At 39.6% G+C, this 12973-nt stretch overlaps 2 long non-coding RNA genes across 2 annotated transcripts; one reads left to right on the forward strand and one right to left on the reverse strand.

Annotated features, from left to right (window-relative positions):
• Window positions 1–4024: 4024 nt before the first annotated feature.
• LOC144995579 (uncharacterized) lies at window positions 4025–5663 on the reverse strand. Its single transcript, XR_013659129.1, has 2 exons — window positions 4914–5663; window positions 4025–4220 (listed from the first exon to the last, which is right to left on the reverse strand). It is a non-coding gene; the product is annotated as an uncharacterized LOC144995579 (long non-coding RNA).
• On the forward strand, window positions 4356–5971 carry LOC111948215 (uncharacterized). The gene is made up of 3 exons (XR_002874177.2): window positions 4356–4694; window positions 5069–5130; window positions 5776–5971. It is a non-coding gene; the product is annotated as an uncharacterized LOC111948215 (long non-coding RNA).
• Window positions 5972–12973: the final 7002 nt, after the last annotated feature.

Here is a 12973-nt window from a genome sequence, read left to right on the forward strand (position 1 = left end):
TGTGTGTGTTGGTGTGTTCTTCCAGTGAGTGCTGCTAAAAAGTTCACTTCCTTTTATCAAGTGTGTTTCTTGTTGACGGCAGAGTAAGGAGAAAACAGGGGACTTGCTTAAGGAATTACAAATACCACTGAAACCTTGCAGCACTTAACAAACCGGGTGACCTGCGAAGAAAGACTATTTTTTAAAGAAGAAGGTAACATCTGAATCCAGATACAGTTGTGTCTTACCTGAGTGAGACGAGTCTCAAATGTAAAGTATTTTTTACGCCAGGACAATTTTTAACAAATTGAATGAAAGGTTTTCTTCTGTTTCTGTGAGGTTTGACCGGTTGGAGCTGGAAAACAGGCAGATTCATCAACCCAATCCAAATCCACCAAATAGATGTAATACATCTAGACAACTTGCCATCATTTTTTCTTAATTTCCTTGATCAAAAGAAAAAAAGAAAAGGGATCCTGTTCAGCACTGGACAACTTTTTATGTCCTTCCCATATGGAAAAGAACTAGAGAAAACTTATCAGAAACTTAGATGTCTATTATAGTATATTTCACATATATTTAGCATCTTATAAGACTCATAAGTCCTTTATATGAGATTGTCCTGAAAGTGGCCCCCTTCTCATTCTTTTTATACATGACATCAAAAAGAAATATGTATGTATCATGTAATAATCGACTATGTGGATTATAAGAACTTTAAAAAGCAACTATGTTTCTATGCATGTTGCATATCAGATTTATAGTTTTTTTTTTACAACATTAAATGTAGGTGTCCTGTAAGTAAAATGTATAAACCTTAAAGACAAATTATGCTTTCTTTCCTGTTTTTACTTTCATTATATGTCATCTAATGAAAATGACTCGGCTATTACAAAATACAAATATAAATATGTATGACTACATACAAGTTCTTTGTTTGTTAATGCCATATAACATCATAGTCAAATATATTTTCCTTACAATCTGAAGTTACATTCTGCTGAAACTAGTACAGTTCCATCAAGCAAAACGCGTATACTCACAACCATATGTCACACTTTAGTGTGTTATGTAGTAGGGCACAAATGACAGCCCCCATGCAGTTTCAGAGAGGAAGGGATTTAGTGTGAAGCGGATTGCTCTACTCTCTTATGGTCATCTTGCCCATCATTTAGAACACACATTAACAGCCTAACAGCATGAATATCAATTCTCTGCCCAGCTCCCTCACTTATGGTGTCGGATTCCACATTTCCCATGAGTCTTAGTGGCCATAGGCGGGGCTAACCCCCAGGTCCCCACACTTGTTTACAACATGGCTGAAGCACAGTTTAAACTGCAGCTGTCAGCTACACAGTGGAACATGGGAGCAGCTGCAGAGAATTCAAGATGAAGTTCTGCGAAAAAAGGCGACTGACCGATGGATTACAACCAGCAATCAGCTTGGAGAAGCTTCTCTGCCGTCACCGCAACTGACTGAGGGCGGTAATGCTTACAGGAAGCTTTTTACTTTCGTCTCATGAAACAGCATCATCTTCCGCTCATACTGCAGTAAAAATATCGTCGACAAACACCTCCAGCCCAGCCGAATCACCTTCATTGGACATGGCGGTGACTTCCGAGATCCCGGTGAGTCTCAATGTTAAGAAGAACGGGAGCAGTGCTGTAGCGAAACGCACAAAGGGGCAGGAAAAGTTGGCTTTTATTGTTGTAGGAGGCCACAGTTTGTGAATGGATTGTAGAAGACTGGGCTAAAGTGTTTGCTTGCACTGCTTTCATCGTGCCAAAAAGCCGGCATCATTCGAAGCCGTGCAACAACTAGACAGACTCTGATAATGACGAAAGGCAACCTGATGTGTTTGATAGAAATTTAGTCGTGCTGTTCATTACAGATACAAAAGATGAGGATTTTAAAAGATTTTTGGATGCTGTTTGATGACTGAAAAGATAAAAAAATAAATCACAACCAACTCAGATTTGCTCCCACTGTTTTTTTTAAACACACACTGACTGTTTGTGTGTGTGTTGAAGCCGATGTCTTCGCTAGCTAGCGCGTGTGAAAGAAGGAGAGTTGGAGACACTCAGCACAAGAGAGTGTGTGAGCGTTCAGCTTGTGTTACTCAGTTAGGGAGAAGATCCATCCATCCATCCATCCATCCATCCATCCATCCATCCATCCATCCATCCATCCATCCATCCATCCATCCATCCATCCATCCATCCATCCATCTTCCTCTGCATATCCGGAACCGGGTCGCGGGGGGCAGCAGTCCAAGCAAAAATGTCCAGACATCCCTCGCCCTGGCCACTTCCTCCAGGTCCTCTGGGGGGACAACGAGGCATTCCCAGGCCAGCCGAGAGACGTAGTCTCTCCAGCGTGTCCTGGGTCTTCCCCCGGGACCTCCTCCCAGTGGGACATGCTCGGAACACCTCCCCAGGGGGGGTCCAGGAGGCAGCCTGACTAGATGCCTGAGCCACCTCAACTGGCTCCTTTCAATGTGGAGGAGAAGCGGTTCTACTCCATGCTCTCCGCGGGTGACCGAGCTTTACACCCTATCTCTAAAGGAGCACCTAGCCACCCTGCGGAGGAAGCTCATTTCAGCCGCTTGCTTTCGGGACCTCTTTCTTTCGGTCATGACCCATCGCTCATGACCATAGGTGAGTATTGGAACGAAGACTGTGTGTCTGCTCAGGTGGTCTGCAGCATGGGGGCTCCGCAAGGGCCAGTGCTCTCTCCTTTTCTTTTCACTGCACCTAGAAATTCTCTCCATAAAAACTCTGAACAGAACTGTTGATAAAGGGCAGCCCTGCAGAAGTCCAACATGCACAGGAAACAAGTCTGACTAATTGCCGGCTGTGCGAACCGAGCTCTTCCTCCGGTCATACAGAGACTGGACAGCCCTCAGTAAGGCTCCCCGGACCCCATACTCCAAGAGCACCCTCCACAGGATACCACGGGGGACACGGTCGAACGCCTTCTCCAAATCCACAAAACACATATGGGTAACGCTTTCTTTTACAGTACAGTACTTACAGTGTACTTAAGTGGTATTTACATGGTACTTATAGTGTAACTACTGGGTACTTTCAGGGTACTTACATGGTACTTTTTATGGAATTTACTGGGTACTTACAGTGTGTTTACATGGTACTTTACTGGCTACTTACATGGTACTTTTTGTGTCTACTCTGTACTTACATGGTACTTACTGTGTATTTATATGGTACTATTTGGTTCATACCTATGTGGTACATACTGGGTATTTATAATATTCCTACTGGGTATTTACATGTTGTGCAAAGGTGTCTTTTATGGTACTTACCACATGTAAGAACAAGGTAAGTACAAATAAAGTACCTTGACCTTTAGGTCTGCACTCGCTGCATGTTTCATGGTATTTACCATGAATTTACCACAGAAACTACCCCTTAAGTACACTGAAACTGTAACTGTAAAAGAAAGTCAGCCCTATTTCCACTCAACTACATGGTACTTTCATTACTAAATACCGGGTATGTTCACTTGAATATTACTTGGTACTTACCCCTTAAGTACAATGAAACTGTAACTGTAAAAGAAAGTCAGCCCTATTTCCACTCTATTACATGGTACTTTCATTACTAAATACCGGGTATGTTCACTTGAATATTACTTGGTACTTACCCCTTAAGTACAGTGAAACTGTAACTGTAAAAGAAAGTCAGCCCTATTTCCACTCAACTACATGGTACTTTCATTACTAAATACTGGATATGTTCACTTGAATATTACTTGGTACTTACCCCTTAAGTACAATGAAACTGTACCTGTAAAAGAAAGTCAGCCCATTTCCACTCTATTACATGGTACTTTCAGTAGTAAATGCTGGGTATGTACACGTATTACCTTCCCGTACAGTGTACATACACACTTGGTCTTCTGACCTCACCAAATGAGACAATGCTTACATGTTGGTAAGGGTAAAGTAACTACATTGTAAAAAAATATACTGGCCTGATTACTTCTTGTAACATGAAGCAAGTTTAAAGAGAAACAAGACAGCAGTGAAAACAACAATCTTTAATATGATACGTGTCTGCAGCATACAAAGTGTCATCACAATGAAATAGGTTTTAAGTACAAAACAGTTCAAAGGAGAAATCTAAAAAACACATTATTGGCCTGAGGGTCGTGCTTTTTGTCCATCAAAATTCTTTCAGCAGAGTTTGGTAACGGTGCAGGACTTCTTCAGGGTTTGTAACTGCAAGAAAATTCACAATATGAGCTAAAATGAACATAAAAAGCATAACGACTTTGATGAAATACAAAATATATTTTACTTATTTAATCATTTCTGTAATGAGTTTGATAAATCTCTATGAATTTTTTTATCGCTCTGACTGTAATGCTTGAAATTAATCAAGTATCCTCATTTAAAAACATGATAATAAATTATTCAAAACTTAACTTTTTTTAAATATTGTTCTAAAAATGAACTTGTTTTAATATATATTATATAATGTCAGGAAAATATGTAAAACAACAAGGCAAAATATTTACTTTTAATACTAAAAACACCCCAAGTGTGTGTTTTTGTTAAATAGGTCGGGGCAAGTAAAGTTGCAAATTCCCAGCGCACTTGAATGCAGCACAACTACCCCCAAAGTGAACGTGCAGATTAATCCGGAGAGCCTCGAGGCGCGCGCAACAGTTTGAATTTCTCTTCATCTGGCAGGTAAGCCAGTGTTTTTTTTCTAAATATTGGATAAATTACATGTAAATATTTAAACTGATCAAACTTTATAAAGAAGCTAACTTCGTGATTTCAAGCCACTATCTCTGTGTTTGAAACGTGACGTAAGAGCATGTCTACCTTACTGCAATAATTTCAGTTATTTCATGTATACATTTTCAAAGTTTGTAATGAAAATCTACAAACATTGTTGTTACTTACCAGGAGAGGGGCACCTGTAAAACAAGCACGTAGCCTAAATGATAACGTCTGTTGTTCTGTGCTCGTTTGACTGAGAGCACGTCTTTCTGGGAAAAACAATGAAAGGCGTTTATTTAAAATAATGATGACGTACTTCCGTCTTTTTACCGCTTTAGATCAGCTATGGTGAAGAAGACATTCCAGACGAATCTGTGAAGCCACAGGAGAGTAAGCTAAAGTAAGTTAAATCCACCAAGTGGACATATTATTTACATTAATGAAGAGTTTAACTGCCTTTTCCCCATTTTCTTTTCTTTCGCCGTTTTTATTTTATTTTTATTTATTTATTTATTTTCAAATATGATAGAGACAACAATACCACCCAACACAGTGAATGTAACTGTTTGAAAATTAAAACATATTTTTGTGAATAACTGTGTTGAATTTGAAATTGCCTATTTATTTCTTTTTTCCTTTTCTTTTACCCTGCAATGTTTTTCATGCTAATGCAAATTGTAGGTGCGAATAATATTTATAAAGAAGAAATACACACAGTAATTGCCAATTAAAACATTGCTTTTGTCATTCTTTGTCTAAACAAATTAGATTTTTTTATGGCAATAATGATTTTTTTTCTTTGATTTCTTTTTTGTTGTTCTTGTTTATGTAACTAAAATATAAAGTTGTGAATAATTTATTATCATGTTCATAAATGAGGATAATTGATTAATTTCAAGCATTACAGTCAAAGCGATAAAGAATTCACAGAAATTTATCAAACTCATTACAGAAATGATTAAATAAGTAAAATATATTTTGTATTTCATCAAAGTCGTTATGCTTTTTATGTTCATTTTAGCTCATATTGTGAATTTTCTTGCAGTTACAAACCCTGAAGAAGTCCTGCACCGTTACCAAACTCTGCTGAAAGAATTTTGATGGACAAAAAGCACGACCCTCAGGCCAATAATGTGTTTTTTAGATTTCTCCTTTGAACTGTTTTGTACTTAAAACCTATTTCATTGTGATGACACTTTGTATGCTGCAGACACGTATCATATTAAAGATTGTTGTTTTCACTGCTGTCTTGTTTCTCTTTAAACTTGCCTCATGTTACAAGAAGTAATCAGGCCAGAATATTTTTTTTACAATGTAGTTACTTTACCCTTACCAACATGTAAGCATTGTCTCATTTGGTGAGGTCAGAAGACCAAGTGTGTATGTACACTGCACAGGAAGGTAATACGTGTACATACCCAGCATTTACTACTGAAAGTACCATGTAATAGAGTGGAAATAGGGCTGACTTTCTTTTACAGGTACAGTTTCATTGTACTTAAGGGTTAAGTACCAAGTAATATTCAAGTGAACATACCCAGCATTTACTACTGAAAGTACCATGTAGTTGAGTGGAAATAGGGCTGACTTTCTTTTACAGTTACAGTTTCAGTGTACTTAAGGGGTAGTTTCTGTGGTAAATTCATGGTAAATACCATGAAACATGCAGCGAGTGCAGACCTAAAGGTCAAGGTACTTTATTTGTACTTACCTTGTTCTTACATGTGGTAAGTACCATAAAAGACACCTTTGCACAACATGTAAATACCCAGTAGGAATATTATAAATACCCAGTATGTACCACATAGGTATGAACCAAATAGTACCATATAAATACACAGTAAGTACCATGTAAGTACAGAGTAGACACAAAAAGTACCATGTAAGTACCCAGTAAAGTCCCATAGAAAGTACCATGTAAACACACTGTAAGTACCCAGTAAATTCCATAAAAAGTACCATGTAAGTACCCTGAAAGTACCCAGTAGTTACACTATAAGTACCATGTAAATACCACTTAAGTACACTGTAAGTACTGTACTGTAAAAGAAAGCGTTACCCACATATGGACTGGATGAGCGAACTCCCCACGAACTCTCCAGCACCCTGAAGAGGGTATAGAGCTGGTCCACTGTTCCATGACTAGGACGGAAACCGCACTGTTGTTCCTGGATCTGAGGTTCGACTATGGGATGAACTCTCCTCTCCAGTACCCTGGCATAGTCTTTCCCAGGGAGACTGAGGAGTGTGATTCCACCGTAGTTGGAACACACCCCGTTCCCCCTTCTTAAAAAGGGGAACCACCACCCCAGTCTGACAATCCAGTGGTACAGTTCCCGACTGCCATGCGATGCTGCACACACGTGTCAGCCAAGACACTCCCACAGCATCCAGAGACTTGAGGTACTCAGGACGGACTCCGTCCACTCCCGGAGCCCTGCCACTGAGGAGCTCATTGACTACCTCAGTGACTTCAGCTTGGGTGATAGACAGCCTCACGCCAAAGTCCTCATTCCCTGCTTCCCCCGCCGGACGGTTTGCCAGAATCTGTTCGAGGCCAACTGATAGTCCTTCTCCATGGCCTCACCAAACTCCTCCCAGGACCGAGTTAGGGAGAACAATAATTTAAAAAAAGGTTTCCTCTAAAAAAAACGGAGACTGCTTATTTTTATGAACCCGCTCTGGAGGCTCTCAGGGTCCGAAAGGGGTGTTAACGTGTCTCCGCCTTAACACCCGGTGCGCCTTTTGTATGTGTCAAAGACTGAAAAATCACCCATAATTGAGACCGCTCCTTATAACCCAGTGCGCCCTATGGTCGTGAAAATACTGGTATTTATTGGAGAAACCATTAGGATGTATTGCTTCATATTAATTACATCTCACAGTATTTTCAATATTTGCTTTGTTGATACAATATAATGTTGCCAGTTTCATAAGCAAAACTTTTAGGAACATCCATTAGAGAGAATGAACAACCTCATTTTTAGAAAACCTAGCATTGCTAAATTTTAACTTTCCAATGTTTTCTCTTATTTGACTGTTTTTCAAATCAGACTTGCAAATGCTTTCTGTGATACTTGTAGGATTACTTTTTCACTACAAGATGCCTATCTCATAAAAGTTTAATATTACACATTTCTTCTAAAAAGAATTTATTTGGAACTACTATCATATAATTTTCTTAAATATTACCAAACCATACAAGTTTCATATTGTCCAATTTTACTTAGGATCTTAATAGTGGTTTGACTGTCTTATGCCTAACTTACAAGTTTCAGATAAAAGAGACAAACATCTTAGAAGATTCATATGTATCATTTCCATATGTGTACAGCATCTTAGGTTCACACCATTGGGAGTTTTTACCTGTAGTATTTTTAATTTTGGGGAACATACTATAAAAAGTATGTTATTGGTAAAAATATGAAATCTTCCAATACAGAACATAATTAGGATTAGTAAAGAGGAATAAACACTTAATGCATTTTCAGACCTTGATAGGCAACAAATCTTGCATACAAATCAGCAGTTTGACTGTAATGAGAACTTGACTAAGTGAGTGAGCGACCTTGGAAGCATTTCAGGCAGACTACTCAAGCAGTGCGTTTACTTCGGTTACTCCTCCTTAGGGTGGTTCAGTTTATTCAACTCACCTGTTCAGCGTCCTATTAAAGTCTAGGTGTGCAAGTTTTTCCTTCTCTTCCTCTACCGCAAACGCTGCGTTCGTTGCCCCACCCTCCTCCCTGGCTTCCACCAGCGAGCTCCGTTGGGGGTAGTTTATTACCCAAAAGTTTTATGGAGATCTTGTCTTATGTAATTGAACTGAGCCTTATGCCAAACTAAAAGAATGTGGAAAAAATAAATGTTTTTACTGCAGGAGTTGCCTGACTGAAATGGCTTTCTTCTGGTTCCAACGAAATGAGTCATTCCAGTCGCAATTTTTTCATGATATAGATGTTGCCATGTTGGAACCAGAATCGTCAGTATGCTATGATTGGTCTGAGTCAGGCTGAGTCATCATTTCTATGACAACCTCTTGCCAGTCAGGAGTGAGCATGTTGGAGGTCCATTCCCTTACTACTTGAAAGCGGGCTCAAGAGAATCTGTCAATCAAATGTGAACATTCAACTTGACATCACATACTTTTATTGAAGCATCTGATTGGCCAGTTAATAACTTGAATAACTTGCGCAACAGAAAAAATAATCAAGAAAAAAATTAGGATAAGCAAGAACATGTTGAGAAAAAGGTAGCAGGGCAAGAATTCTGACAAACAGTATGACTGAGTAGTAGCTGTTTATTTCTCAATTGAAGAGACTAATTCCAAGGGAGGGGTCTCTCAGTCTAGTTCACATACAGTCAATGGTTTGAACAACATGAACTAATATATCTAATATAAATGCAAACTTGTACCTTGTTTGACTTGTTTCATGAGAACCTTCCAGCACTTCTCAAACTTGGATTTTTCAGACACAGAGGGCACCAGAAAGGTGTTATGCCCATTGTCCATTCCTCCAATGCTAGTTTGATTGCAAAAACCTCCTGGTTGTAAATACTTTATTATAAATATGATTATTCCATAATAACACAGTTTATGAAAAGAAGACCTGATCAAAAGAAAATTGTTCTCACTCCATTAACAGCCCTTGATAACAGCTTCACTGAATTGCACTTCAAGCAAAACCAAAAGAGGCTGCAGTTAAAGTGAATTTAAGAGAATGTTAAAAATACGTTTAGTTAGATTGCTTAGCTCTCCAATTCAGAATTTAAATCTAAACCTCGGGATCTTCAGGATGCTGAGCTCGCCAATGCAGTTGCATCTTTGACAGACTCACAGAAATCGCCACTTTTGGGTTATTGTGACACCCACCATCCCACCAATGATGCTACAGGAAACACAGGAGAGTGAAATTAGGTTAAAAAGATAAAAGGGTTGGAAAAATCTAAAAAAAAAAATGGTTGTAAAAACAGAGGAAGCAGAGATTCGTTTATTTTCCTTTAATTTGCAGCTTTAGCTTTAGTCACATGAACCCTTATGGGTGTTGCAGGTTTTTGGGTTGTCTGGCCCCATGGAGGGTATTAGAGAGGAGCGCCAACATCTTAACCCTTGTGCTATCGTAGGCACTTTACCATTGGGAGTTGGGTCATCTGGACCCCACAAGACAGTGCGCTGAACCTTTTTTCTTCAATGATTTGTGATCTTCACTGGTGTCCATGGATTACATGAAATCCTCTTCACCTTTATCCACTTTTGTCATGGTAGGGAGAACATGTCAATGTAAGGGTGGGGTCATAGGATAGCACAAGGGTTAAGGGGAGTGCAGGTATTTCTTGCAGTTCCCTTGAGACTTATAATGCCACCTCAAGGGATGCCATGAAAAAGGAAAATATAATTGTTGAACGTTTTGTAAGTATATTGTGAAGTATCCGTAGAGTTATTGAATGCTGCATGCACCTATTACATATGGGTGATGTTGTCACAGTGTGACCTTATGCCACTCACTGATCATTAATAAGGTGCAAGTACTGGTGCCTTAGAGATCACACTCAAATGCTGCCTGCACAAAGTGTGCATGTGGTGTGTAATTGCACGTAGGATGCAAAAACTACGTTCTGATTGTCTAATTTCCTCATTTCTAACAGTCAGGATGCAACCCACAAGGAGCACGCACTCATCACGTAAACCCCCGCCACCACTGCCCCTTGTGCAGTTCGCTGGATTTGGGTGGGTAGAAAAAAAGTAAAATCTATCTGCATGCCTTGTACAGGTTTCCTGATTTTTCCTTTGCAGACAGTCTGTACACACCCATAAGGGCAGTTGTGAGTGAAGCTTAAACAAAATTAAAATGTCCTAACACCACAGTTTGACAGTGATGATTTGGGTATTTTTGATCAAGCAGTTTTTCACCAATATAATCCAATCAAACTCGAAGAAAGTTTTCTTGAAGGCAAATTGACCACATTTATTTTTGTTCCTCATTTTCTTCAACAAATTATATCTCCACCTTCTCCCGTGAAGGATGTGTGCAGAGGACAAACAGCGTGTGTGTAAACAGTCTGTGGTAAGGCAGCTTTTCCTCAACAGCAGAAAGAACACATAAGCTCTCTGCCTGATTGTAATTACTTCTTGGAGCATCCTCTGATCTGCACCATGTGTGACCAAGCAGATCCTAATAATCGTCTGCCAGAAGGCTGGACCGGTGCTTGCATAGCAAGCCCCCATGAGATGTGGAGATTGGAATAGGGAGAGTGACGACGTCTGTTCTGGCACACATTGACACCTGCCATCGAGTCCTGCAAGTATTCAGCAGGAAGCAGCAGTTGGCTTCAAAAAGATTAGTGCCTCTGAGGGGATGAAAACTGCTGCCTTTCACAGGCTCACAACTTATCAGTTATTAATAAGAATGCCAGGTTGTGTTGTCATCTGCGGTCTCCAGGGTCCTTTTAGACATAAATGTCTCCACCAAGAAGAGGTTAAATACATTAGACTTTGGCCGCTCTGTTTGGGAACAGACAGGATTCTATTTCGTAACTCCAGCTCATTTAACAAATTATTTGTGCTTAAGAAGCACACCTTTTAGTCAACTGGACGTTTGATCATGAGATGTGAACTGGAGACAGAGAGACAAAAAACACATGGCCTCATAAACACACACATTGCTTTCAAATTGTGTTCATATGTGACTTAGTTTCTACACAGGTGCTTATTGTGTAGGAGACCCAGAGGGAGCATCAGAAAGGTGTTCTGGCCATTGTGAATGAAAATTCACTATCAGTTCTCACATCAAAGTAGTAGTTGATCATCCAGAGGTCATTTGGCCACCTGTCAATCAGAAAATCCATCCATGCATTTTCCAAAACCCAGTTACGTATAAGTTGCAGTTTATTTGCTTAGTTTTACCAGGGAGCGATTTAAATGTGATTTTTTTTTTTAAAAGCTGAGATTTGCTCCAGACAGTAACACAGAAGAAGTACCGTCCGAAACAAACATGAATTTGAAGATTTGATCGTTCCCCTCCTGAACTTTATGACATTTTTCTTATTTGCCTCGAGACAATAATATCTTGTTTTTATATTGTCCCTCCATGGACTAATGTGGGATAGCAACTTATCAAACCGGGTTACAGTAAGGTTAGTGAAGCAGTTGATGATGACAGAGCAGGGCTACTTGCAGAGGTTGAGGTTAGTGTACCAGGTACTAAATGTAATTTATCTTCTTGCACTTTCTTGAACAGTGAAAAGTACAAAGTACAAACCACAAAAAATAGTTTTTAAGGGCATAAACATGTCCTAAACACGACAATAACAAGATCTAAGGTCAATATGCTGCCGTGCTTCCCAAGTTCTAAATCCAAAAGAAAAATACCAATTAAAAAGACGTCAGCTCCCAAAATGGATCTAATAGGGGGGCTTAACGAATGTATGACCAAAGAATGACAGGTGCATGCATGCATGCATGAATTTAATTTCAGCCAAATGGCTCCAACACCGAAGAAATTGAACTTTACAATAAACAAATAGATTTAGAAAAATAAATAAATGAATGTGACTCAAAACTTGAAGGTGTGAGGGATATAGTTCAGTTTTACCCTTGTGCTATCTTAGATGACCCCACCCTTACATGGACGTGTTATCTCTACCATGACAAAAGTGGATAAAGGTGAAGAGGATTTCATGTAATCCATGGACACCAGTGAAGATCACAAATCATTGAAGAAAAAAGGTTCAGCGCACTGTCTAGTGGGTCTAGATGACCCAACTCCCAATGGTAAAGTGTCTAGGATAGCACAAGGGTTACGCTTTGGCCAAGATATGGTCAAGAAGAAATGAGTGGTAGAAGAACAAGCTCCACAAGGAAAAGTTGTAGCTGAGATTTGAACCTTTGCATTCTTGCTGTGAGGTTAGAGTGCTAACCACATCCTCTGGACCATCAGAAAGTAACCAGATAACTAAACTTAATAAAAACTATTTCTTTTAAAAGGCTGCTAGAAGTTGAAGCTGGGGTAACTATGGTGCACTGGGGTTCTGTCCTCTTTCCTTTTTTACTTCTACCCTTCCTCTCCTCTATTCTTGATCATAATTTATTATTTAGTTCTCCATGCCTCTGTTTGGTGCAGTGCGATTCATGTATTGTCCCTCTTTTCCTCTCCCCTCCTGGGGAGTGGGAGTGCTTCCAGACTCCAGTTGGCTCATCCGTGCTCCAGTTCCTGACCGTTTACCTCGCCTTTGCTCCTGCTCCTACA

Source organism: Oryzias latipes, chromosome 11 (assembly GCF_053564925.1).
Source record: "Oryzias latipes strain Hd-rR chromosome 11, Olatipes_Hd-rR_3.1".
Lineage (NCBI taxonomy): Eukaryota > Metazoa > Chordata > Actinopteri > Beloniformes > Adrianichthyidae > Oryzias > Oryzias latipes.